The sequence below is a fragment of the Python bivittatus genome, unplaced genomic scaffold, assembly GCF_059951505.1.
Source record: "Python bivittatus isolate LINGU-HERP-01145 unplaced genomic scaffold, Pbiv_v1 ctg000080_np1212, whole genome shotgun sequence".
Classification (NCBI taxonomy): domain Eukaryota; kingdom Metazoa; phylum Chordata; class Lepidosauria; order Squamata; family Pythonidae; genus Python; species Python bivittatus.
The window spans coordinates 1,832,935-1,860,841 of record NW_028277035.1 but is presented as its reverse complement, the minus strand read 5'-3'; the positions used below and the strand labels follow the sequence as shown (position 1 = coordinate 1,860,841).

At 39.5% G+C, this 27,907-nt stretch overlaps 1 protein-coding gene across 5 annotated transcripts in view; it reads left to right on the top strand.

Moving 5' to 3' along the window:
* GRB2 (growth factor receptor bound protein 2) overlaps window positions 1-27,907 on the top strand; it is a 67,963-nt gene that overhangs the window by 10,835 nt on the left and 29,221 nt on the right. The window lies entirely within an intron of this gene.

Below are 27,907 nucleotides of genomic sequence, written 5' to 3'. Positions count from 1 at the left end.
AAACAACTGCCAACTAGGCAAATGGGTCAGTATATAATTAAAAATAAAATCAAGAAAAATGAGGAAAAAGAATAATTTATAATTTGAGAACAGCCTTAAAATGAGAGAGTGATAAAAATCATACATTAAAAGCCTGAGAGTAGGAGCTCGGAACAAAACATCCTGTGTTTGCCTTTTGTGGGAACTCAAAACTAGTAATTGTTCCTGTTTCTGTCCTAAGGCCACAAAATATATAACCAGCATGTTGAATTGAACAAAGGAACTGATAATCAATGCTGTAAGAATAATTAAATAAGCTTTTGATTTATAAGAAGGTGGGCCATAGCATTCTATATCAACTAAACGCTCAATTTGTTAGTTCTGGATCATTTTCAAGACCCCAAAATACATGGGATGTAAGTAGTGGAATGCACCCCATGTGGGATTGCATTTAGTCCTCAACCTGTCTACGTTTAGAAGAGAAGCCAAGTTAGATAGATTTGCAAGGTTCTTAATTGTTAATTTTAGTGTTTTAATTTTATAATGTTTCTTTCTGTATTCTATATTTTAGTAGTTATTTCTCTTGAGTATTCTCTTAAGGAGAAAAGCAGGATGTCAATTGAATTAAAAATTTAAGAATTTTGATATGTTAAAAGGGTGATATGCATAAGACTTCTGAGTTCCTACCTTCCTAAGAAATGGTGAAGCCTCCAAATTAGATATAACTGATAAAACATGTTCATGACTATTGTTAGCATTTGTACATGCAGATATAATGCTGAGTGCAGGAACTGCAGACTAGAAATAAACTGTTTTAGTACTTGCAGATAAATATATCCATTCCAAAATGTGAAGTTCATGTCCTGTGTATCTTGGATATTGTTACATTTTACAGAAAATAGTAGAATGCATATTCAGGTGTTTGTTGGATCCATTTTTAACCATGCTGTTTGATTATTTTATAACATGAGTGAAGGCTATTTTTCATGATGCATTTAGGGTCCTTTGGTAATACTTTAGCTTCTACAGGCTGCAACTGAGGAGAAGGCTAGTAGGCTATTGGATATTGTTGCTTAAAATCTAATGTGCTTCTGGCAAATAAATTCGTATTCTGTTGGGATCTCTGCCAACTGGCAACTGTTCAGATATAAAGTGCATTGATGCTGCTTATGGTTTGGCACATGGTGGAGAAAGAGAATAGATGTGCATATTTCCTCTGGTTGATAATGAAATGAAGTCCATCCTTTATCTTGATTTAATATACTGTAGCACATCATATGAATAGGCAACAGTTTATTTTCTAGAAATAAATGCCCTGTGTTTTCACTACTTCAGACAGTATCAGTAGAAAGAGAAAACATTTTGTAGAGTGCTTAGTAGATTGCTAATGTTGGAGGTGTTGAAAATCCATGGTAGCTATGTTGACAGTTAATGAAATCTGAATAAGATGTGTTGTCATTTAACTGAACAGAGATGTGTTGCTGTTTTTTTTAAAAAAACATTTCAACAAATATCAGCTAGAAACATTCCTTTGCATCCTTTTTAAGTGAGGCGTTAATGTTCTCAACTTTAAATGGTATTCACAAGATTATTATTCAGTGTGCTTGTTCTGTTTCTTTCAAATCAGAAGTCAACTAGAATTGTATGTTTCCAAAGAGTTGTTGCTGATCTTGCATTTTCAGTTCTTGCATAACAACAGTTCACTGTATGAAGTTCACTGTAGAAGGAACATATTTGTGTAACATAAGATGAATGGGGTCAAAAAATAAGGTTTTTTACCTATGCTTCCTTTTCCAATTTACAGTATGATCCTTGTTACTTGGTACAGATTCATGTTGAGGTTGGCAGTCTGTTAAAAGCTCACTTCTAAAAACAGCAAATTAAATATCTCTTGTGTTTGCAAGATGGAAACCTTATACAGTAACCTGATTGTGATGAAGCCTTAGTCATATTTCCTAACATGAAACATTCTTTGCACCTAGGAAACTAATGTGTTGGGGGTTAATTTAGCTTTTTCCCTGGCATGTTTTTGACCCAAGAGTTGTACTATATGATCTGCCTTATCATTTAAAAATGTGGGAAAGGGTCTCTTAATTAAGACTGTTTTTGAAAGTAGATTCTTAACATAGCAAGAGCATCTTTATTAATATGTAAGATTAACGAGCTGTGTTAAACTAAACCAAGATTTATTTAACCACAGTTTATTAAATATATCATATTGGCTGGATTCATACATTGTGTTGCCAGAAGCCATGATTTATAAAACCCAGGTAATAGGTTCATGCAACATACTAAAATTAATTATAATAAACCACATTTTTTCTTGAGTGTTACATGAATATATCGCAATTATTTCTTGAATGCATATACATAAGTGTACAATGTGTGTTGAGTTGAAAGTATGGATTGTTACAAATTTTATTTCTCAACATTCCATGGTTTCCATGGATTCATGTTGTATATATTCATTTCTGAATCACAAAGTAATAAAAACTATGAGGTATCAGTGGAAGTTTCTATAATGTAATATTGTTGAGTTAGAAAGGAATAATAGAGCTAATAATTAAGGTTCTGCAGAGATCTGGATTCAAAGGGCAAAATGTGATTTGGAGTGTGTATACATGTTGCATTTGTCAGGAACACCTTAAAGCAATTGTGTCTGTTCCTGGGATTGAGCAGCTGCCTGCAATTTTGGGAAAGGATAAGTTTATGTAGTTAAAGGCCATTCTGGCTGGTGCTTACATGCATTCTGAATTACATTTCCCGGTTCAAATTCAGTTCTCTGCCCAGCACAACTAATCATGTTTTTTGAAGGGTTTATGGAGTAACTACACTAGGAAATAATGAAAATAGTATTAATTGGTGGCATAAGAGAGCTACAACTGGAATTGTAAGGTTGCATAAAATTAGTGAAAAGTGCTGTATCTATTTTCAAAAGAATTAACAGATCTTTGAAAATGTATTATATTTACATTATAGGGCAATATTTCTCAACTCTTGGCATTCATACCATGGGTGGTATGCAAACATAATCTGGGATTTGCTCTCTCCCCAGACAAGGGGTGAAGATAGCAGAAAAAGAGGGTACATCAGCCGGTCTTAGGAACCTGAGCAATCTGGCAGTGTTTCTGGGAGTCTAGGATTGTAGGAGACCTGAGAGGACACTGCCAAGAGGAGCAGATTGGCTTGCTGGCCATAGGAATGGCACTGGAGGGAGCAGAGATGATGCCTCCCTGCTGTAGTCACTATAAAAGCTGCCATGGCCCTGCTGACTCCTGGATGGGTGAGTGCTGAAGGGAGAATTACCAGAAGGTGTAGGCATGAAGTGGGGTGTTTGTAAGCTTAGGGCTGCTGTGCTGTGGAGATATTTTATTTTGGTTAAAACAATCCAGTGCAGAAAAATTACTTGATTTTGAATGAAACAGTGCTTCATTGTACAGTATTATTATTTCAAGTGCACTTTAGTATCTCTTAAAGAGAAGTTTGAAACACTACATCAGATCCAGTTGGCTTTTCGTTATTTGGATTAATTTGGGGAGCTTAGTTTAGGAGCAAATTGATTTATCTTGCCTTGTTAGCAAGCTGCCATTATTTGGGTGCAGTTGTTGGTTTGGAGGAGCAGGACTGACAACTATTAACATAATGCCGGAAAAGATGTGTCCTAGGCCTTTTTGTTTTTCTGTTGATGGGATCCAGGTTCTTTGATAGTGATTGCTGGGGTTCTAGATATGAAATGTTGAGAGAACTTGTTGTAGGTTTGAGATTTTGTACCATTTTCCCTGAAATGTTCCTCCTTCAAGGTGAGCCTTATGACTTCATGGACCCATTTGCCAACAATATGGAAAAGATCCCCCATTGTTGCCTTTGAGCTCCCCCCACCCTGTTTAGTCTACCTTATTGCTCTGCTATTTCCTGGTGGTCTCCTATCCATATACAACCCGGCCCATCTCTGCCTAGCTTTTGCAATCAGCCACAGGTGACTAGGTGCTTCCCCTAGCTGAGCAGCAGAGTTTTAGTGTGGCTTTATTCCCCTCACATGATGCACCTGAAGGGATGGATGTTGGCAATATTCCCACACATTAGAATTCTTAGCGTCTTTTTAACACGCTCGTCCTATAGCTTTTAACTGGTAACTGATCAAAGAGACAAAGTACCATTCTTGGCAACAAACGTGCATCCTATTAATCATCTTGTAAGCTAGTAACAACCCCCCCAATCTTGTGAACCCAATAATTATAAAATCTAGTTCATTTTTTCTTCTCTTCCATCCCATCCCATCCCAACTTTTACAGAATGGGAATTCCAAAAAGGAATTGGTTTACATGTTTACTGTATTGCTTCAGAGATCAAAATAATGATGGTGCAGTACAACAGTCGTACACGTATTTTTTATGACATCCCTGCTTGTAGTGGTCCTTATTCTTTTTTTGGGGGGGTGGCCTGCTCTGTAGCCATGCCCACACTGTCTCCTTGACCTGCCATGAGCACACCCCACCCACCAATCCCACAGCATGTGGCCTATCGCCTCCACCTGTATTTCAAAGCAGCCTGTAGCCGGAGCAGCCCAGAGACAGTTTCTGGTGTTCCCCCGTTGTAGCAGTGGTCTCTCTGTGATCCTGGCTCAAGACTCTGCATGCAGGCAGTATAGGGCTCATTGTGTGCCTGGGGGAGGAGGCCCGAAATGATATCTTCTGAGTATTGTGACTATTGTGGTCCCAACTGGCTGTCTTCCTGCAGGCCCACTTCCTCCTGTCCCTCCATCCTCTACAAGGAGGATTGGACCCCCAGCTCTCACAGCTACTTTTCTTTTCCTGTTGATTAACAAGGTGGCTGTCCAGACAGCTGGTTTACTTAAAGATGCCAACTGGCCTGTTCTGGCTTGACAGATATATCGGAAACTGTTAATGGAGAACTGCAGTGCAAGAACTCAGCTCTTGGGCTTCCTTCGTGGGTGCCGTATGTTATGTGACATCATGTTATGTTGTTGTAAATTATTTATTATTACCCCAGACACAGGAGGGGCTGGGTTGGGCTGTTGCTAGTAGCCTTACTGTATCCCTAACACAACCATTCCATCTGAGTCAACAGGTTGTACTCAGATTCTGGTGATACTGGCTATATGGCTATGTGGGATACTGTAGAGTGTTCTGCCATCTTTTAGTCTCCTTGTGGTGGGATGATGCTTTATGAAATGGCCAATTGGAAACAATAACATGAGGTTGAACGTTTCGCAGTTGTTTCTCACTCAGTGCATCAGGGATTGACTGCTTGATCGTTTACAGAGATTGTGTGATTGACAGAACTCTGGTCCAAAAAAAAAAAATTGCAGACCTGCAGGGTGGCAATTGGTGGTGGCTCTGCACGCAGTGGCTTATGTGAGCTGGGGCCAGGCGTCCAATTGCCAATTACAGACCCTGGACTTTGAGACAGTAAGGCAGAGTGGACAGTGATACATAGCAGATCCCTCCTGGCTATGTAACAAGAGCACACTTTGGCAGCAGTCTGATTTAAAGTCTCATGGTTTTCCACCAGCACCATCACTGGAGAAAAGCAGGGCTTTGTGGCTTGTGTAGATTTGGTCTGTAACTAGCAAGGTGAACAGAGGCAGATATAAACATAAAATAAGTCAGATTGCAGGATTTTTTTAAACAGCAATATGAAGAATTTCACTCAAAAACCATATTAATGATGCAGGTAATTATTTAGCTAGGAAGAACCTGCTTTATTATAAATACACAAATGTAGCTTCTATATTTGGATGCACTGTTTCCTAAACTTTCAAATGACATTTCTGTTACCATAGCCCTTGGTTAATTTGCATGTATATTTAAAGTAGACTAAAATGACTCACAAAGTGCCTGTAGAACATTGGAACCCTTACATCAAATCAAGCATCTGACTTCTTAAAATATTGTAATTGCATTTCTTTTAGTACAGCGGTTCTCACCCTTTCACATTTTACATTCCTGCAGTCATTCCAACAAAGAACCTGGGTTTTACCGGGATAGAAATAAACAGACAAACAAAAAGCCCAAAGACGTGTGTTTACAGGCACTCTGTTACCATATTTACCATTCAGTAATAATAGGGTAGCAGCAAAGTAAGGCTTCAGCTGCGTACGCACTTGCAAGGGGGTAGGTTCCACCAAACCCTGGGTTTGTTGGAGCAGGCATGAGCTGAAACTTAGCTGGTTTCCAAGGGCACTCCCCATCCCCCACCTGTCTGCCAGAGAAATAACTGGATGCCTTGTTTTTTGGTTTTTTTAGATTTTTTATCCCACCTCTCTTATTTTTATAAATAACTCAAGGCGGCGAACATACCTAATACTCCTTTCCTCCTCCTGTTTTCCCCACAACAACCACCCTGTGAGGTGAGTTGGGCTGAGAGAGAGTGACTGGCCCAAAGTCACCCAGCCGGCTTTCATGCCTAAGGCAGGATTAGAACTCACCGTCTCCTGCTTGGATAGGCCAAAAATAATGCAGGAGAAAGGCTCTGAACAGGCAGTGGGGAAGTCAGCTTGCTCATACTGCCACCATATCTGTGGGTTTGGAAAGGGAGCTAACCTTGGCAACACCAAGGATATTATTCTTCCTCCAGGCAGGTGATGCCCTGCAGTTTGCTGATGTGATGTGAGCAAGGACCGCTTCAGGGAGGTGGCGGGAGGGAGCAGGCACAAAAGCCGGGGAAGAAGACAGGTAGCAGACCAACAATGCTGCCTGCCACGTGTTGTGGACTGCTGCCGGCTAGGGAGTTTTAGTACTCTACCTAAACTGCCTCCGTAGTATATATATGCTGATGGAAATATACTGTTTCAGTAATATGGGGTATTAGTATATCAGCAGTGCTGCTGGCCCTTAAAATGTACTGTGTCTTTATAGAGAAAATCAAAGTATATGTTGGAGTTACTACAACAACTAACTGGAGAAAAGCTTTGCTTTTAGTTGACTTATGTTACAGTTGTATCATTAGGCTCCTAGATATTTAATTAAATGTCTGTAGATTCAGTTTTTGTGTGAGTCTGCATGATACTTTTTTTTACATTTGTACCATAGTGTTTCTGGTTAGTATATGAGAGGTTGCCCACTCACGCAATTCACTTTGGGTGGTGGAAGATTATTCTTGGGTTATTGCTGAGCTAGCAGTTGTAATGGATGATCTAGTATGTCTGACTAAATCAGCCTTAATTTTTTATGATAGCAGCAATTTAATATTTAACAGTGTTAGTTTGAGAACTAAGTTCTTACATTATTCTCAGAAGCAGAATGTGTAAACTTTGGCAAGAGAACACTGATTTGTTTTTCAAAATTTAGAATTCTAAGCTATTTGCCATGTGAGGAATAGGCTAGCATAAGGATCAGTTCAGTTGCTTAAAATAGATAACTATTTCTAAACTGCTTGATTAGGTTTTTAAACCATTTTCAGGGTTGTAAGTGTACCAGGAATTAATAAAGTAGAACACCTGGGTTATACAAAACTGGTTCTTTTTTAATATAGCGGTAGTTGATAAATTAGAGTTGGATATGATATAGTATGCAGACCAGTTGTCATGGAGAAAATCTATGGTGTTGCTAAAAGTCAACAACAACTTGATGGCACATAATCAATACAGATTAGGGCTCTGCAGCACTTAAATGCAAAAAAGCATTTCAGAGCATGCAGGATAACTCAGGCAATACCTGCCAACAAACTTTTAAAGCAGCCATGTGTTTTCTTGGGATCACACTGCAGGTGCAGAGGGCAGCCACATAATCAAAGGAGAAAAGCAGCTCCATTAAAGAATCGCAGATAGATATTATATAAGTGCTTCCATGCACTCCGAAACACCTTTTTTCACTTGAGTCCAAAGTGCTGCCTAGCCCTAATACAAATAATGTCTGGTAGTCTGCCAGTATTCCAGTAGCATCAACAAATGGCAAGTATGAGGCAAGGTAGGATAGGTACATAAACCTGGAATAGATGGTTATGCAATTACAACTACATTTTGAAAGACTGTGCAATTATTTCCAGGTGATTTTGTTTGTACTAAATACATCTGAGACACAATTTTTCCCTAGATTCTTCTAAATGATGGCTGGTACTTACTTAATTTTGTTGCATTATTAATTAACTGCCTTTGTAATTTTCTGTGCAATATAAAATGAGTATAAACATGTTGATCCAAAAATAGAACCATACCATCAAAAGTAACACAGTTATTTTTGTTATTTGATTTATATCCTGCCTTCCCTCCAGAATGGTATGTACTCAAGGCAACGTATATAGCATTCCCTATTCCATTTTTTCCCCACAACAACAAACTGTTAAGTGGGTTAGGCTGGGAGGGAGTGATTAACCCAGAGTTACCCAGTAAGCTTTGATGACGGGGTGGACTTGAACTTGGGTTTCTCCAGTCCTAATCCTACACCTTAATTCAGCCTTTCTCAACCTTTTTACCCTCGAGGAGCCCTTGAAATAATTTTCAAATCTCAGGGAAACCCTGCATAAAAATAACAAAAAATACAAAAACTGCACAATGCAATTCACTTCTAACCTACACAGGCCGCATGTTACAATGTTTACAACAACAGCAAAGCAGCAGGCCAGCAGCACTGAGTCATGGTGTGTAAAAATTCCCATCACAGTATTAGCAGTGTGCAAAGTTTAAAAAAAAAATTTTTCAATCACAATCTCTCATGGAACTCCAGTTGAGAAAGGCTACCTTAACTATTATATCAATTTGGATCCACCACAGCTGCATTAAAAGCATAGATTTTAAAACTTTGAGGCCTAATTTACATGCCTTACATAAACAGAAATGTTTTCATTGAGTACTGAAAGGACCATATGACACCCAACACAAATGACTTTCAATGCAGTCTCCAAGGTCCTGTGTGTAACCTTTGACCTATCTTAAAATCATGAGTCAATTTCAGAAATAAATATAAAATTTCAATCACAAGCCCAATATTAAAATGTTAAGATAGTAAAATGAATGTGTTTATTGTACTTTTCAATAGTAAGATCATCTATCACATTGGAGAGTTATGTGCAACAATCTTAGTGCAATTTAATCTTACACTTAAGGCTATGAGAAAAGAAATTATATGTCCTACTTAAGTACCCTAATGCAGTATCATACAGCCTTTAAATCTTTTGAAGTTGGCTTCTGTTTAAAAGGCACTTTTCCTTCCAGCCTGCCAACAAAGATCTTGTACTGCATATGAATTTTGAAATCAGTGTGGTGTATTACAAAACAGTTTTAAAATGCATTTCCATCATCAGCTGGTTCTGCACATTAGGACTTGCATAGAGACTTCAAGAGCTGTCCTTTCCCCTAAAACTTTTACTTCTGGAGATGGAGCATTGTGTTAAATGGAACTATGGACTGACATTACTAATATGTTTTTAAAATGTGATATTTAAACATGTTAGTAATGTCACTCCACTACTACATCTAGCACAATGTTCTGTCTTAAAGCTTATTTTCCACACAATGCAGTTATGAAAAAGAGTTGGTGATGGTCTTGAAGTGAGGCCTTATGAGAGTGACCAGCTTCCAAATAACTTTTTTGCACTTGGTTTAATTGAATAGCTGTAACTTTAATGAGCTTTATGGTTTTGTTAGCAATGTTGCAAAAAAACCAGTTAGGGTCAGCTGCTATTTTGTCATGTATTAAATTGGGGCATCAACATTTTAAGGTAAAATGAGACTAAAATATTACAGAGGCATAGGGTTTGCTTTCAGAACAAAGTCCTTAATTTATTTTCACCTCTGACTATCAAGTATTTAATTAAACTATTTCTAATAACATAGCAAATACAAATTTAAGTGAAATATATTTCATTGATGTTGGTCTTGAGGTTTATGGTAGCTTGTTGGCCATCCAACTGTCATTTAGTTGCTTAAGTTTAAGCAATAAAATGTTTGTTCCTTACTTTTGATATTATTCATTTGTAAGTTAACATTGAGGAGACATGGTGGCACAGCGGCTTAATGATGCTGAAAGTTGCTGGCCAGAAATGGTCGACACTTCAGCAGTTCGAGCCCAGCTCCGTGCAGCAGAGTGAGCTCCTGCTTCCTCCCCAGCTCCTGTCAACCCAGCAGCTCGAAAACTTAGGTGAGTAGAGAAATGGGTACTCTCACCCCGGTGGGAGGAAAAATGCTGGTGGCACCTTGCAAAGGAGACGGGAGCAGTTGCCGGTAACACGGAAGCTGCGCACGCCCGAAAAAGGCGCGAAGCAACGGAAACCCTGCCTCCTGCGCTCGCCAGCTGGGCTCTGCTCTAGGAAGGAGGGAATGGCAAACCACTTCCGAAACACCTTGCCTTGAAAACTGCAGGGACTCGTCCAGGCAGTCGCCGCAGAATCAGTAACGATTGAGTGCGGATTAAAAAAAAAAAGTTAACATTGCATCTGTTTGCAACTGTTCCAGAATCATCAGATTTCTAAGAAGCATCTGTGGCCATTTATGTGAACTACAATTTACAGATCACTCTGCTTGCCAGGAAAGTTTACTTAGATGGGATACTGCTCTGATTCTGCTTTGTACCTTGGAGAAAATAGGGGTGAGAAGATGGTCTCCCATTGTGCTCTTCTGTTACAACAATAATTATGTTATTGGGCATAGATGTTTGAGTTGTGCAGCTAGTTTTCAAAACTTGCTTAATCATCTGTAGGATTAGGTAGCCTTTTATTGATCTTGTGTGTTTAATGTATATAATTACTGTATTCCACAAGGTCATTGCATTACATTGCTGGTCCTGAAAGGTGCAACAAACATGTAGCTTCTTTGAAAGGAGACCAGGTTCTAGAAAGGTGAGAAGATCTGTATACTATATGTAGGCTTTCTGATATAATTTTTCTTTCTTTGTCTCTCTAATACATTTTTAAACTATAATTTTTCCATTTCTGAATTCTTTGTTTTACTGGCTCTTAAAATTGTATGGCATGGAAATGGAATCTCTTGCAAATGTTTTTATTTGCTTCTTAAAGCCAAAGTTATAATGTGTATTGATTTACCTAATTGCTGCCTGGGGTCATTGCTTTATGAAGATGAAATTCCTAGTACACAGCTTGTCTATCTTCTCTCCGACATCTGCTGTAACAAAAGAGGACCTCTTCAGCAGAATTTTTTTTTCTTTTTAATATGAAGGTGTGGCCAGTTCATAGTATTCAAATAGTTTTCATAAAGAACTTTTACAGTGCACACCCATTATGTTCTGGAGACTGTTATCTTTAATCATAGCTGCTATAACAACTCAGCAACCATCTGATGGGGGAAATCTTATAAACTACTTTAGCATGAAGTCTGCAGCAGTTTTCTGGGTGATGGGCAGTCATTATCCCTTTCTCTGAATAATTCTTTGAAAGTGAGTAAGAGTCTCAGAAGTCTGATTTCCCAGACTCATTAGAACAGGGAGTGTACAACTTCTTTTGGTCACTGGGCTTTCTGTGGCATGCTGAGGCTACACTTCAAAAGTGAATAAGGCCACTTTTTATATTGATTATTTTAAAACTCTGTTATGTAGGTGTTACAGCAAACCATCCCTTCTAATGAACTGCACCTTTTTTTTCTTTATTGGTAGAAACTTTGAGATTTTTTTTTCAGGGTATAGGTCCTTCTGCTGATAGATGGAACTGCAGTCCTTTTTTTTAATTTGATAGAAGGGCAAGTAGAAGAACAAAGTCGCTAGAGTAGTGAAAATGTGGGTGCAGTTTGGGGGTTAAGTGAAATAATTTAAGTACCTGTTGCCCCTTAAAATATAAAAAGGGGAAAACTGACTTGATTTGATGGGAGTTAAGAGGTCAGTGTATCATAAGATTTAGCAGTGTCCCCCAGATTCCTAAAAACCTTTGCAAGGATGACCTACAAAGTTTGATTATATAAATTCAGACGGTTGGTATATGAAGAAATGTTAGCTCCAAAAACAGCTTCTCAAGAGTTAGTAGTGTTTACAGAAAAAAAGTGTATCTGATGAGTACTTTTTCCAGATACTGAACTACCAAGGATTAGCAGTTGAGTCTTTGTGAGATTCTAGACCATAACAGCTTTTAAATGTTATGAAAACCAAGAGTGGAACAATATCTGTGATCTTTTTGCTGGAATCTCTACTTGCTGTAGATATGCCATGATACCTAACATTTGGACTGCCTCTGTATCTTACCTAAATATTTTATCTCGATCATTTGCTTTCCTTTAGCTTGGATTATTTTACTTGGTTTGGAGTTGTCTTTTGATTTTTCTTCAACCTTCATCAGCCATCTTGCAAACCTGAATCAGAGTCAAAGCTGCAGTGTAGAATGTGACTAGTTTGCACATATGTTCAAATGCTTTCATTGGTTAGCAGTCTATTCCATGACCGAAACTTAGTAGTTGTAAGAATGTATTGCATACTTTTTAGCAACATAACCTTTTTCTTAACATTGACATCTTCATATGATTTTTCAGGAAAGAGATGAAAGATTATTACTGTCATTTTTAGAAATTCTGTAAGAAAGCAACAAAACATTTGTTGAAACTTAAACTTGTTATTGCATAAACATCTGTGTATCACAAAGTTTATGCATCAGGCAAGGTAAGCAGCCATGCTTGAACTGGAAGTTTATACCGAGTTGTATATATACTGGTGCAGGATCTGTGATATTTATTTATTTACTTATTTATTTTTATTTATCTATTTTTGAGAGAAAGAGTTATCATGACTGTGAGAGACACATGTAGGCAGAGAGGGAAAAAATGAACAAACTTTATAGAAGCACCTGCAAGCTAGCACATAAACAGGCCAGAAATAATGTATATAGGCAGGAGGGGAAGAAACCCAGAAAACAGGGAGGGGGTGGGATTTCAGATTCTGCAGGAGATGTTGAAGAAGGAGAATTGTGTTAGATATGGTCACAGAAAATCAGGAGTCTGGTTGCACTTTTCCCTATTAATAAAATGTATTAAAAGGCATAAGCTTTCATGAGCTGCAGCTCACTTCATCATATGCGTAGACTGGGAGAAACAACCAGATGCAGACCATGAAGAAGAGAGGTGACCAGAGGAGCAGGAAACCCAGATGATCCCTAGCTTAAAGAGTACGGAGCCACCAGGGGAAGCCTGCACCAGATGGAGGAGAAAAGGAACCAAACCAGCACTAGAAAAGGTAGCCTTGAACTGAGTATCCTTGCAGTGCAAAACCCAGGTAGTTCAGTTAGTTTGGGTAAAGTGGAAATAGTTTCTTTCTTTTTTGTTAGAGTAGAAACAGACAAGGTGGCAGAGGAACAGAATTAGCTTTCCAGAAGTGAACATTGTAGATAAGTAGTTGGAGGGGGTGAGTGGAAAAAGTTAGCAGGCAAAGAACTGTTAAGGTATTCTTGAAGATGTCACTTTAGTACTGGGATATAAAGACATGGTTTCTTTATTATTTACACTTACTTGTATATACACAATGAGCTTATTACTATAAGCAGCTGTATATAAGAATAAATAGTGAAATTGATCTGCTGGCTCTGTGTGCGTCTGTACTGGTCCTTATCCTCACTCATCCTCCAAGAGGTGGTGAATGGAATACAGTGTGAAAGGATATTGTTGGGTGTAGTTTATGTGAAAAGAGAATTATAGGTAGTGAAAATTACCTAAAGGTAATGACTTCTAACAAAATAATGTTGAGTATGATATAGGTAATAATTGTGTGATTGTGTATAAAGTATTCCTCCCTCATAAGCATTTGAAGTGTATTGTAAGCAATGTTGTCTATGTAATAATGAGTTGGTTAGTGTATTGGTCAGGATTTGGAATTCATTTTATTTGGACAATATTGATCAGCTATTTTGCCTTATTTGAATTTTGAATTTCATAAATGTTCTTTTAGTAATGCATAATCAGATTTGAAAGTTCAGGTTGTGTGCTGGGTTGCATATTCAGTAATAATAACAATAAACAATAACAAGCTAGAGGAAGCATGCAGAGCATAGCTTCTGAAATTCTTTCCAGCCCTTAAAAATAGCTCTGTTCTACATCATGACTGGGAATGAAGAAGAAAAGGGGCTTATAATGGAGAGGTCTACAACCTTCCAAGCAGTATAACAAGCAGTAGCTTTGTTATATAAAATTTATCAAGATTGGGATATTTATGTGGCCACTTCATGCTAAATTGCATCCCATTTTGACTTGTGCGTCTGTCTGGTTTTGCTACAGCTGGCTGCATCCAGACTATTGAACAAAGCTAAGTACATGGTGCAAGGGACATATAAAATACAACTCAACTGGATTTATGGGAGAAAAAAATAATAGTAGTAACTCTTGTCCAAGAAAGATAAAGAGGAAGGGACTTGCTGATTTCTTTTTCCCAACAAAGATATTCTTTCCCTATTCAGTCTGTATGTCAGTCATTTCTCTAACTTCATCCACAGGCTAAGAGAATGATACTAGATTATTACAGAACAGATGGGAAGATGGTGATTGCACAACTGACTTCATAACTCAGCTTTTAGAATGACTAGAAAGTTCTTTATAAAATGAAATGTGAAAGCTATAGCTTATTATGGTACAATTATGTGATAAATTGAAAATACAAAGAAAATTGTGCTTGGGGCTTCCAAGACTGCTGGTTCATCTCTCTCTGGAAACAATTATGGTCCTGTGAAAAACTAATTTTATGCAATCATTGTATACTGTAGCATTTTTTTCTCTTTTTCTTTCATACTGCTGGTTGAATGTGATTTTGGGTAATATAGTGGGTAAATTGTATCTAAACAAGAGGTAGTTTGATTCAGATTTCCATTTAAACATGCAAAATTATCTTAAGAGAATAAGTGTGTTTTACCATATCTCACAAGGTGGCTCTGAGGTAAAAAAAACAAAAACCTATAAAGTGGGACAGCTGACATATTTCTAGAAGCCTTGGAGGGAGGTATACAAATTTGAACAAAAAAATTGCTATATTAAACACTTATCTACAAATGTATTTGCATTCCATTTCTGTAAATTCCTCATGTTTGAGAGGTACTGCTTAAAACAAGTGTCTAAATATAATTGGGGAATACATTTCTCCCCCATCTTCTTGCCAGTGTATGAGAATGCAGTAACCCAAGACATATGACCTTGATTATCGATTACATGCTTAACTTCTATCAGGAAGTTCAAAAATGATTGCATCAATCCTTACTGTGACAAATAGATCACCAAAGTTCCAGGATGATGTATCTCAGTAATAGAGATAAGCTGCTTACATGGCAAAGAAGTTCCAACTCTTGTTATTGGTAATCATTGTTTTGTTATTAATTAAATTTAAATTTAATTTGAATACAGTGGGGCAAAAAAGTATTTAGTCAGCCACCAATTGTGCAAGTTCTCCCACTTAAAAAGATGAGAGAGGCCTGTAATTTTCATCATAGGTATACCTCAACTATGAGAGACAAAATGGGGGAAAAAATCCAGAAAATCACATTGTCTGATTTTTAAAGAATTTATTTGCAAATCATGGTGGAAAATAAGTATTTGGTCAATATCAAAAGTTCATCTCAATACTTTGTTATATATCCTTTGTTGGCAATGACAGAGGTCAAACGTTTTCTGTAAGTCTTCACAAGGTTTTCACACACTGTTGCTGGTATTTTGGCCCATTCCTCCATGCAGATCTCCTCTAGAGCAGTGATATTTTGGGGCTGTCGCTGGGCAACACGGACTTTCAACTCCCTCCAAAGGTTTTCCATGGGGTTGAGATCTGGAGACTGGCTAGGCCACTCCAGGACCTTGAAATGCTTCTTACGAAGCCACTCCTTCGTTGCCCGGGCGGTGTGTTTGGAATCATTGTCATGCTGAAAGACCCAGCAACGTTTCATCTTCAATGCCCTTGCTGATGGAAGGAGGGGTTCACTCAAAATCTCACGATACATGGCCCCATTCATTCTTTCCTTTACACAGATCAGTCGTCCTGGTCCCTTTGCAGAAAAACAGCCCCAAACCATGATGTTTCCACCCCCATGCTTCACAGTAGGTATGGTGTTCTTTGGATGCAACTCAGCATTTTCTCTCCTCCAAACACGACGAGTTGAGTTTAGACCAAAACATTCTACTTTGGTTTCATCTGACCATATGACATTCTCCCAGTCCTCTTCTGGATCATCCAAATGCTCTCTAGCAAACTTCAGACGGGTCCGGACATGTACTGGCTTAAGCAGGGGGACACATCTGGCACTGCAGGATTTGAGTCCCTGGCAGCATAGTGTGTTACTGATGGTAGCCTTTGTTACTTTGGTCCCAGCTCTCTGCAGGTCATTCACTAGGTCCCTCCATGTGGTTCTGGGATTTTTGCTCACCATTCTTGTGATCATTTTGACCCCACAGGGTGAGATCTTGCATGGAGCCCCAGATCGAGGGAGATTATCAGTGGTCTTGTATGTCTTCCATTTTCTAATTATTGCTCCCACAGTTGATTTCTTCACACCAAGCTGCTTGCCTATTACAGATTCAGTCTTCCCAGCCTGGTGCAGGTCTACAATTTTGTTTCTGGTGTCCTTCGACAGCTCTTTGGTCTTGGCCATAGTGGAGTTTGGAGTGTAACTGTTTGAGATTGTGGACAGGTGTCTTTTATACTGATAACAAAGTCAAACAGGTGCCATTACTACAGGTAACGAGTGGAGGACAGAGGAGCCTCTTAAAGAAGTAGTTACAGGTCTGTGAGAGCCAGACATCTTGCTTGTTTGTAGGTGACCAAATACTTATTTTCCACCATGATTTGCAAATAAATTCTTTAAAAATCAGACAATGTGATTTTCTGGATTTTTTCCCCCATTTTGTCTCTCATAGTTGAGGTATACCTATGATGAAAATTACAGGCCTCTCTCATCTTTTTAAGTGGGAGAACTTGCACAATTGGTGGCTGACTAAATACTTTTTTGCCCCACTCTATGGTACCCTTTAGTTAAATAAACTCTCAGAGCACTTGTCAGTGCTAATAAAAAACAGTAAAGTCAAATCTTCTTCAAGCTGAACTCAATTTCTAGTGACTTCCTAGAAACATCCATGTAGCTTTCTTGGCAGTAATACAGAAGAGGTTTGCCATTTCCATTTTCCAACCTATAATATGGATGGATGGGAGGGAGGGAGGAACACTGCAGAATGCAAACATAATGGCAGAAGCTACTGAATGGAATTTGGATTGATGATAGAACTTGGATTGGATGGATAAAAAGGAATTGTGTGGTGCAGAGATTACTACAAAGTTGGTAATATGCATGTACATCAAATTTAATTAAATATATTTTAACTATTACATTAGATAGGAAAAGAGTCAGAATATTGGTGAAAAGAGAGATGCTCTACTTGAACATCCAGGTATAAAGGTCATTTTTATGTCAACATTTGGATTGCACCTTAAATCTCCAGATCTTATCATTTACAGAAGTAATCTATATATGTCACCTCAGCAAAAGACAATTGTAATTTGTGGTTTGTCTGTTTTTCTGTCCTCATACATATTGGAGCTGTGATAGTATGCACTCCAAATTCTAAACAGGTGTAGACAAGTTGGTGCTTCCAAATATTTTTAACTACAACGGCCCCAGTCCTTGACCTTTGGTCATGCTGCTTGAGGATTATGTGTGTCATAGTTCAAAACATCTGGAAGGCTCTAGGTTGCCAACTTCTATTACAGAAGAAATATATAGAACTGTGAATTTGTTTAGGGGACTGGTTTCTAATATCACTTGGCTACAATGCTAAAAATGGCTGCAGAATCTTTCTCTGGACTGTGGTTTGTGGTAGAGCCATAAAAACCCTTTTATCCGGGTTTATTTAGTTTGTAAATCTCTAAACCAGACCACGGTAGTAGCCATCATTATCTTTTAATTTAATAATTGTTTCTCTTTTGTTTTGAAGACTATTATTAATATGCAGCTTCCAATTTAAATCTGTTGTCAATATGAATCAAGATGCAGTTTGGCTACAGATTAGCAAGGAAAAGGCTAGGACAAAGACATTGGTTATGCTAAAATATTAACCTCTCTCTTAGTTCTTCCTGGGGGCTGCTTTCTTTTTGCTGCTACTTTATGGTTAGCTTAGATCAGGGGTCCTCAAACTATGGCCCGCGGGCCGCATACAGCCCGCCAGGGTCATTTATCCAGCCTGCCTGCCTGATTGGCCGCCGCTGCTGTCTCTCAGAAGCGGAAGTGTCGGGGCTGTGTCGGGAGCTGCAGGCAATGCACGAGGAGGGAGATCACAGAGCCGGACTATTCTACATTACAGGTATGCCGGGTCCGGCGGCTCTCCTCGTATTCCGCAGGAGGGATCCTCCGTGCAGGGTGATCGGTGTGTCGTTCTCCAAGCTGCTTGTGTCATTCTTTCTCCCAATTGCCCACCCCATTCTTGCAATCCCTCGGAAACCATCTGGTCTTCCTCAGGTCGCATGAGTACAGGCGCCCTATTTGCAGATCAGCAGGAGCCCCGTTCTCATGGAGCTTGGGGTTTGCATTTTATGTTCCTTCCTGTTTTACCCACACAATGGATTTCTTTGGGAATGTCATTAAAATAGTCCCAATAACCTGCTGCCATGACTAGGTTTTAGTCAACAGAAGGCACTATCAGTGCCTGAAGCTTATTTCCAAGATTAAATTCCAGTTTTACAGGGACAGTCCTGATTTTGGGGAAGGCATCCTCGAACTAATGGGAGGGCTCAAGGTAGAGCAGGCAGAACAGTATGGGAACAAGTAGCCAAAGAAGTGATGTCTTTCCATTACTCATCAAGTCTCGGGGTACCTTGTGGTGGAAGGGAACATGGGAATGAAGCTATTCCATTATCCATTTTACTGGCTGATTGATTAATACTAGTCTGCAGAAATCCAGAATAAGAAGCAAAGTTAGTGTTTCCTGTATCTCTTTCCTGACAACTAATGGATTTTTGCAGATCAGGTCTGATAGCTTTATGATGGAGAGAGTGGTCAATTGATTGTTAGTCATTTATTAAATTAATTTGGCCTGGAAATAATTTTTCACAGAGTGTAAAAGCACAACAGGGAACAGGAATGTTTGGAACTATTTAAAGTTGCTTCATTCCAGAGAAGCTCTTCTAAACATCTTTGTGTCCTTTTTTTTCTGGTAATTTTTGCCTGTGACTTTGGGGAAATTGACTTGTAGATTTGTATACATGTATGCATTTTTTAATATTCGTATATCCAAGTTTTTATTTTTGGAAATCAGGTCAGCCTACTTCTTTGCAAATTATCAGGACCGCAGAAAGCGTTGTACTCAGTTTCTGTTTCACTTTTTCTTCTCTTCTGTTCCTTGCATTTATATCCAAACTCCTCTTCCTTGCCCAGACCTGTTCCATCATCTCAAATTCTTTGTACAGGCAGTTCCCAAAGTTATAGCTGTTGCAGCACCCCTGAAGTCACATGATCAAAATTCAGGCACTTGATTCCACACTTACAACCACAGGGGCACTTCAACTCATACTTCCTCATACTCCGCAGGAGGGATCCTCTGTGCAGGGTGACTGGGGGGGTCCAGGGCTCCCTAATTCTTTCTCCATTTGGGCTGTGTGGATGCCCCTCAAGTAGGAGAATGGCCACTGGCACTGACCAATAATGCAGGGGGCAGGGGGCAGGGGGATGGGATGGGGGGAGGATCACATTTACTGACACTGGCCACCAATGCAGGGTGGGGTTTATGTTGGTTAAAATTGTTCTTTATTTTAATTATTGTATTGTTTTTTTCCTGTTTTTTTTTTGTACTACAAATAAAATATGTGCAGTGTGCATAAGAATTCATTCATATTTTTTTCAAACTATTATTGTGAGCCGCCCAGAGCCACCCATTGGGGGAGATGGACGGCATACAAGTTTAATAGTAAATAAATAAATAAATAAATAGTCCGGCCCCCCAACATTCTGAGGGGCTATGAACTGGCCCCCTGTTTAAAAAGTTTGAGGACCCCTGATTCTCAGCTTTGGAGATGCCCCTTTAGAGCTATAAGTAGGAAAATAAGTTAAGCTAGTGGTAGTTCTACTCTGGGAATTAAGCTATCACTTCATTGCTTTTAGGTTCAGAAATGTACTTGGCATGTTTAAAAAGCTCTTTCAATTTTTACATTCTGCGTTTAACACTGAATCTGGATGGAAGTGTCAGTAACGAACTTGAGAAGGAGCTGGAAAATATGCTTTTGGTAAGCTTTAGGTGTACTTTTGTTACCCTCTTTGAACATCTGTAGTGGAATATGCAAATAATAAAAATGCACATAATTTCACAGCCCATTTCCACTAAACACCCTGTATGTCTGCATCAGGCTTGAGAGAGAGAGAGATAAATACACGTGTGCATGCGCGCATGCACACACACGGTTATATTTTACAGCGCAGGGCTGTTATTACTTATGGCAGCATATATTAGTGGTTAGGGAAATCCTTTCTGTATAAGCAGTCTGAAGCTTTCTTGATGTTGCCTACAGATGTCCCTGCTGAAGATGCTATGATGTATTTTATTTCTCTTTCTGTACCAGTAACTAAAAAAAAGAAAAAGTAACGAGCTCATTTTCTGCAACCTGCTTCACTTGTATCATCATCTTTGTCCCTGCCTCCCTTCCATCTGAATTTTTATTATAGGTTTCTTAGGGCAGGAGCCAGTCTTTTTTCTTTAACTTTACTGTGCTGTTTACAAGATATTGTATAAAAATAATATTGCTCTGTAATGCTGACTTTGCTTGATAAAGTTACCTGCTTTACTTTGCTTCCTTTCAACAAGTTTTGTTTCCTACCCTTAAAAATGCGCCATCACCATCAATTTCATAGGTGATGCTCTTAGTTGACTAGGAGCACCCTACGTTGGAGCTGTAAGAGGAAGTGGCAAAAAGGCAAATCAAGATTTAAAAAGATCGGGTGGCCTCATCCAGTTGTGACTGTTGCTTCCATTGGCTTCAGCCTCACTCACTCTTGGCATGCAGCATGGCTGCCAACGAAGTACTTTTGCAAGAATGTGGTCCTTGACAAAAGATTACCCACATGTTATACCCAAGGCATTTTCAGTTGTCAAAAATATTCAATAGGCAATGTGTGAATATGAGAGTACTTGTTGGAAATCACTGGGTAAACCAGAAATAAGCAGCCTAGTATCTTTCATGTGTTCTAAACAAATTTCCCCAAACCATGCTACAAGTAGTCCTCATTTAGCAACCATAGTTGGGACTGGCAGCTTGGTCATTAAGCAGAGTGGTTGCTAAGTGAAACCGCAAGTATGCTTATGATCTTACTTCAGCTTTCCTTTGCTTTACAGACCTGCAAAGATCGTAAATGCAAGGACTGGTCACAAAATTACTTTTTCATCACCGTTGTAACTGTGAACAGTTGCTAAACAAGGCAGTCGCTAAACGAGGACTACCTGTATTAAGCTTTGTGGCTAGGGCAGTGGGGGTGGAAATCTCCCTCATACTGATGATTTCATTACTAGCCTACTAATAAAATGGCTGCAAGAAACAAAGAGCATCAAGAAATGAAGAACACCAAGAACCCAATAGAACAGGAGGTACAGGTAGTCCTCAACTTACGCCCACAGTTAGGACCGGAACTTCATAAAGCTGCAACTGTCATAAATACATGCTGATTGCCATGTGCTCAAATTTTGATCACATGACTGCGGGGATGCTGCAATGGTCATAAGTGCGAGGAACAATTGTAAATCACGTTTTTCAGCACCATCGTAACTTTGAACGGTTGTTAAATTAATGGTTGTAAGTCCACTACCTGTGTAACTGATCTTCTGCAGTGGTAATGCACCACTTGTAACCCAAGTTGTTTCAGTCTGGAAGGGAATTTTCAGAGAGCTGTTTAGTCTCCAGCAATTTCCATGAACTGTCATACACATACATCAACTTTTGCAAAAATCTGGGCTTCTCTTTGGCATCGGCACATGAACCACAAGGTCTTTGGCATCTATCATTTATAACCAATAATAAATTATTCATTTGAAGAATAATAAATTATTGGTTAGGACTATGGGTAGAGAAAGTCAGATCATCAGCACACAGCAGATAACCTTCCTGCCTGCTAATTGCTCCCTACCTCTGCAGTTTGCATTTAAAAAACTACTTTGCACCGTAGATGCAAGTACCCCTTTAATCTAAACCATATTGGCTTTCTACATTGCTTGGATGGAAGACTACGTTGAAGCCATACCTGAAATACCAGAGATGGGGAGTTTCTGGCCTAGAAGGTCTCAAGCCAAGTCCCCACTCCCTCTCTGGCAGTGTAAGCCATAAGGATGGTCAAAGCCAGGAGAGCTGTGTAGTTATCAATATAGAGGTGGCTAGAAGACCTGCTGCTGCTGCTGCTGCTGCAAGTGTTGGTAGGAGAGGAGAGATGACACCTGCGACTTCTCACCTCAGGGCTCAACATTCTCACCCCTCCTGTTTAACATCTATGTGAAACTGCTACATGAAGTTGTCCGTCTGTTGGGGTCTGGTATCATCAGTGTGCGAACGATAGCCAATTTTACATCTCAGTTCTATGAGGCTACCAATGTACTGACCCAGGGCCTGGATGGGGAGGAACAGACTTTGGTTCAATCCTGACAAGACTGAGTGGCTAGGGCTATTTGGGCCCCTGAGTCATTTTCACCTTTGGTCTTGGATGGGATTGCACTGCCCCATTTGAGACTAGGGTGCAACTTGGAGGGTCCTCCCAGACTCGCAGCTACTGCTTAAAGACCAGGTAGCAGCTGTGGCCAGGAAGATCTTTGCACAGGTTCACCTTGTGTACCAGTCCCATCCTTTCCTCAACTTGGAGGCCCTTTTGACGGTCATTCATGCCCCAGTACCTCACAATTGGACTACTGCAATGCACCTTACATGGGGCTGCCCTTGTAAACCATCTGGAAGGTACAGCTGTCCAAAATGCAGTGGCAAGGGCAGTAATAGGCATTCCTCGTTATGCCCATATATCATCACATTGGTTACCACTGGGTTTCCAGTGCAGTTCAAGGCATTGGTTGTTACCTATAAAGCACTTCACAGTATAGGGCCTCGTTATTTGAGGGGCTGCCTGTCTCCAGTTGTTTCTGCCTATCCGGCATGCTCCGGTAGAGCAAATGTGCTTCAACTCCCCTCAATTAAATGTCATCTTGCAGGGGTAAAGAAACATGCTTTCTCTATTGCAACTCCTGCCTTCTGGAACAGCATCCCTCCAGAGATACTTTCACTCCTTAAGCATTCTGCAAGTATCTTAAAATCTGGATCTGTTCCCTGGGGTTAAGATTTTTGTGGAGACCTTCCCCCCCCCCGTGTTACATATATGGTTTTTGTCTGAATGGTCATGTTTCTTTAAACTGTGTGTTTTTAATTATTGTAAGCCACTCAGTCTTTTTTACGTTAGGCAACCTCAAAATCCAAATAACTGAATACAGTGCATTCGGAAAGTATTCAGACCCCCTTCGCTTTTTTCAGTTTTGTTACATTGCAGCCTGACACTACAATCATTCAAATTCATTTTTTTTCTCATTAATCTACACTCAGTACCCCATAACGACAAAGTGAAAACAGTAGTTTAGAAATGTCTGTAAATTTATTAAAAAGAAAAAACTGAAATATCACATGTACTTAAGTATTCAGACCCTTTGCTCAGTACTTTGTTGAAGCACCTTTGGCAGCAGTTTCAGCCTTGAGTCTTTTTTGGTATGATGCGACAAGTTTTGCACACCTGGATTGGGGGATTTTCTGCCATTCTTCTTTACAAATCCTCTCAAGCTCAGTCAGGTTGGATGGGGACCGTCGGTGGACAGCCATTTTCAGGTCTCTCCAGAGATGTTCAATAGGGTTCCAGTCAGGGCTCTGGCTGGGCCACTCGAGGACATTCACAGAGTTGTCCCTAAGCCATTGCTGTGTTGTCTTGGCTGTGTGCTTAGGATCGTTGTCATATTGGAAGGTGAACCTTTGGCCCAGTCTGAGGTCCTGAGCACTGTGGAACAGGTTTTCATTGAGGATATCCCTGTGCTTTGCTCCATTCAGCTTTCCCTCAATCCTGACCGGTCTCCCAGTCCCTGCTGCTGAAAAACACCCCCCCCCCAGCATGATGCTGTCGCCACCCTGCTTCACTCTTGGGATGGTATTGGGCAGGTGATGAGCAGTGCCTGGTTTCCTCTAGACATAACGTTTAGAATTGAGGCCAAACAGTTCAATCTTGGTTTCATCAGACCAGAGAATCTTGTTCCTCACAGTCAGAGTCCTTCAGGTGCTTTTTTGCAAACTCCAAGCGGGCTTTCATGTGTTTTGCACTGAGGAGAGGCTTCTGCCTAGCCACTCTGCCATAAAGCCCAGATCGGTGGAGGGCTGCAGTGATGGTTGTCCTTCTGGAACTTTGTCCCATCTCCACACAGGATCTCTGGAGCTCAGTCAGAGTGGCCATCAGGTTCTTGGTCACCTCTCTTACTGAGGCTCTTCTCCCCCGATTGCTCAGTTTGTCCAGGCGACCAGCTCTTGGAAGAGTCCTGGTTGTGCCAAACCTCTTCCATTTGAGAATTATGGAGGCCACTGTGCTCTTGGGAACCTTCAGTGCAGCAGAAATTGTTTTGTAGCCTTCCCCAGATCTGTGCCTTGCAATAATCCTGTCTCTGAGCTCTGCAGGCAGTTCCTTTGACCTCATGGCTTCTGCTCTGATACAGCATGCATTGTCAGCTGTGAGGCCTTCTATAGAGAGGTGTGTGACTTTCCAAATCATGCCCAATCAATTTAATTTACCACAGGTGGACTCCAATCAAGGTGTAGAAACAGCTCAGCAACTATCAAGAGGCACCTGAGCTAAATGTCAAGTGTTGTTGCAAAGGGTCTGAATACTTATGCCAATGTGATATTTCAGTTTTTCCTTTTTAATAAATTTACAGACATTTCTAAAATTCTGTTTTCACTTTGTCATTATGGGGTACTGAGTGTAGATTAATGAGAAAAAAAATGAATTTGAACGATTGTAGTATCAGGCTGCAACATAACAAAATTGAAAAAAGTGAAGGGGGTCTGAATACTTTCTGAATGCACTGTACATACATACATACATACATACACATACACACACACACACAGACTCTGAAAAATTAGAAACAACATGTTCTAAGGAGCATATGTTTATAAGAATAAAATTGTAGCAAAGAAACTTCTAGGTAGATCCTAAAGCTTATTACTAGCCGAAACAGGGCTGTGATGTTTCAGGTACAAACCAAAACATAGTAGTTCCAGGCAGAAGTATTTTGAGCCCTCTGCTTTGTTTTAGTTGCTGTGTCTTGTCTCTTGCAACTGGGGTATTGTCCTTTGAATTCTTCTGCCTGGGCCAGTACAGTAGGGGAAGATCATGTCCTTACTGCTGTTGACTTAGACTGGTGTTTGTGTGATTTGAATGGCATGTTGGAGCGAAACACCAGGCATATAAGAAGTACATGGCACCGAGGGAGCTATTCCGGTCTGACTGCCCTGGGAGAAATAATAGGTGGAGGGGGCGCTTTGGAGGAAGAAATTGCTGTGCAGGTCCACTGGGCACAATCCTAGACTGTTACTTCTACTAGAGACGGTGGTAAATGGTGATAAGTATCTGGTGGCTTGCTTCTGAGGCAACCTCCACAGCCTCAATCCCATTTTATTTTACTTTATTTATAATTTGTTTCCATTAGGTGTAGTTGGGGCCTGGCGGGGTGGGGAGTGAGAGAAAGTGAGAGAAATAAAGATTTCCTCACTCTTTCCTGTACCTTTACTTTCAAAGTTGAAAATAACATTTTCCCCCATCCAAAAATGCCCTACCCACAATAAGGCTATTTGAGGGGATTAATTCTTTTGGTTATTTTTGTGTGTGTAAACTGGCACTAATAGTATTGCTGTCTCCTAGATACATGTGCACATAGATTAAATAGAACCTTTTCTTTTACTGCTTTAACAAGGCTTGCCTGTAAGGCTTCTTCCCCCCCCCCCCCGCAATTAAGGGTTAGCTAGGCAAATTAGCCAAACTCTATCCCCCTGGGCAAATCCCTACTGTATAAACCACGGATGGGAAAGTTAGAGGGCTAGCAAGAGAGAGGACAGTCCCAAGATTTGCTGATCTAGATAGAAAAGATAGAGAGCTTCTGTAAGGAAGCTTGATTTTAGGACCATGCCCACTCCTCTTGAAGGCAACAGTGATGTCACCAGCTAGTATCGTGGTGGGGGAGATAAGGGTCAGTGCCGGGAGAAGAGCTTTCTCCCCCCAACCCACCCCAGCGTAAGTGAAAGTGGTGACAGCTTCAGGCACTCTGCCTATTCCCCTCCATTAGCAAATATCTGGATGAGCATTTGATGGCAGTGAAGAGTAGTGTTTGCTGTGTCCCATTCCTGCCATCAAATGGTTCAGATTTTAGCAACCCACAAGGGATGTTATAAATTGCAATGCTTCTGTGGTGAAACCAAACGAAACTCTTTATCCTTTTATTCCTATTGAAACACAAAACAGGCAGATTGTTTTGTGTTTTGTTTCTGCCAGCCCATGACCAACTCAGAACAGATTGGCAGAATTTCTGAAACACAGCTGTTTCAAATTCAAAGCTAGAAATATTTTCCTTTTCATGCACACCCCTACTATTTATATACCATACAGAGGACGAAAAGAGATGGAGTCTTGTGTTAGGAATTGCTGGTGCGAAAGCATGGTTAAGTATAAATCTGTGGCATGTATACTTATTTTTAGCATAATGTAGAATGAATTAACTACCCACTAAATCAGTCATCCTTATTTCCATTGGGGGGTTAAAAAATGGCATGCGCATCTTGCTGTACAGCATTTTTGTATTTTGTGAACCATGGATCTCAAAATTCTGGGCAAAAAATAGGCCAGTTGCCTATAACCCTCATGTTATATGTACGTTAATAGTGAACCTGTCACTGTATAATATTTTGAGTAAAAATCAGTCCCATTTATTTTAAGACTTCAAGCAAGGAATGAAGTGATTTCCTCTACTTACATTCTCAGTTAATGTCATGGTATTTGTTTAGTGTGGGGAGAGAGAAGGAATTCACTGGGGAAAATCATAGGAAAAAATAAGATGCTGAGCTACATGATCAGTTAACAGGACGAAGAATTCACAGACTTTGGCATCCTTATTTTCAAAATACTGCACCTGCTAGAAGCAGGCATGTAAATGTTCAGAAATGGACACAATAAAGTAAATAATAAACAAGCAAACAAACTTTGCAGTTTAGTAAGCTAGCCCAATGTAGTTGGTACCTTTGGCATCTATATCAAATTGTATTGGTATTTCATATATTTGACAAGATCAAAGCTTTTTAGGGATGGCTGTGGAGAAAATAGAAAAAAAGTACATTATATAATATTAAAAACATAACAAACTAGGCAGAAAGGCATTGGGGCAATTTTTCTTCTTTTTAAATAGTTTTTATTAAAAGATTTTACATATATAACAAGTACATTCAAAGAAAAAGATATAGTAAATGTGAAATTGGAAAAAAAGGAAGAGACAAAGAAAAAGATTAAAAAAAGAAAAAAGAGCAGAATAGAAAACATGAAAAGAAATATAAAGAAATGGCTTCCAGTCTTCCCCTTAGCAGTTATACATACAATTCTAATCAACCTCTCTAAGATTACATCATAATTCCCTTCTTTCTATAACCTATTCTAATTATCAAAACTGTCACAAAATCATTTTATTTTTTATGCAGAAAGTCCATAAGGGGTTTCCAGTCATTGATGAATGTCAGTAATGACTTTTTTCTAATCAAAGAATTCAGTTTGGCCATCTCAGCAAGTTTTATCAAATTCACCAACCATTCCTCCATGGTAGATAGTGCCAAATCTTTCCAACTTTGTGCATATAATAATATCACCCCAGTAATCATATATTGAAATATCTTCCATGACTCTTTTCTAATCGTGTATCCATCAGTCCTAAAAGGAAAAGTTCTGGTTTCAGTTGAATATTCATCTTTAAAATCCTTTGTATCAATGTGTGTATTTG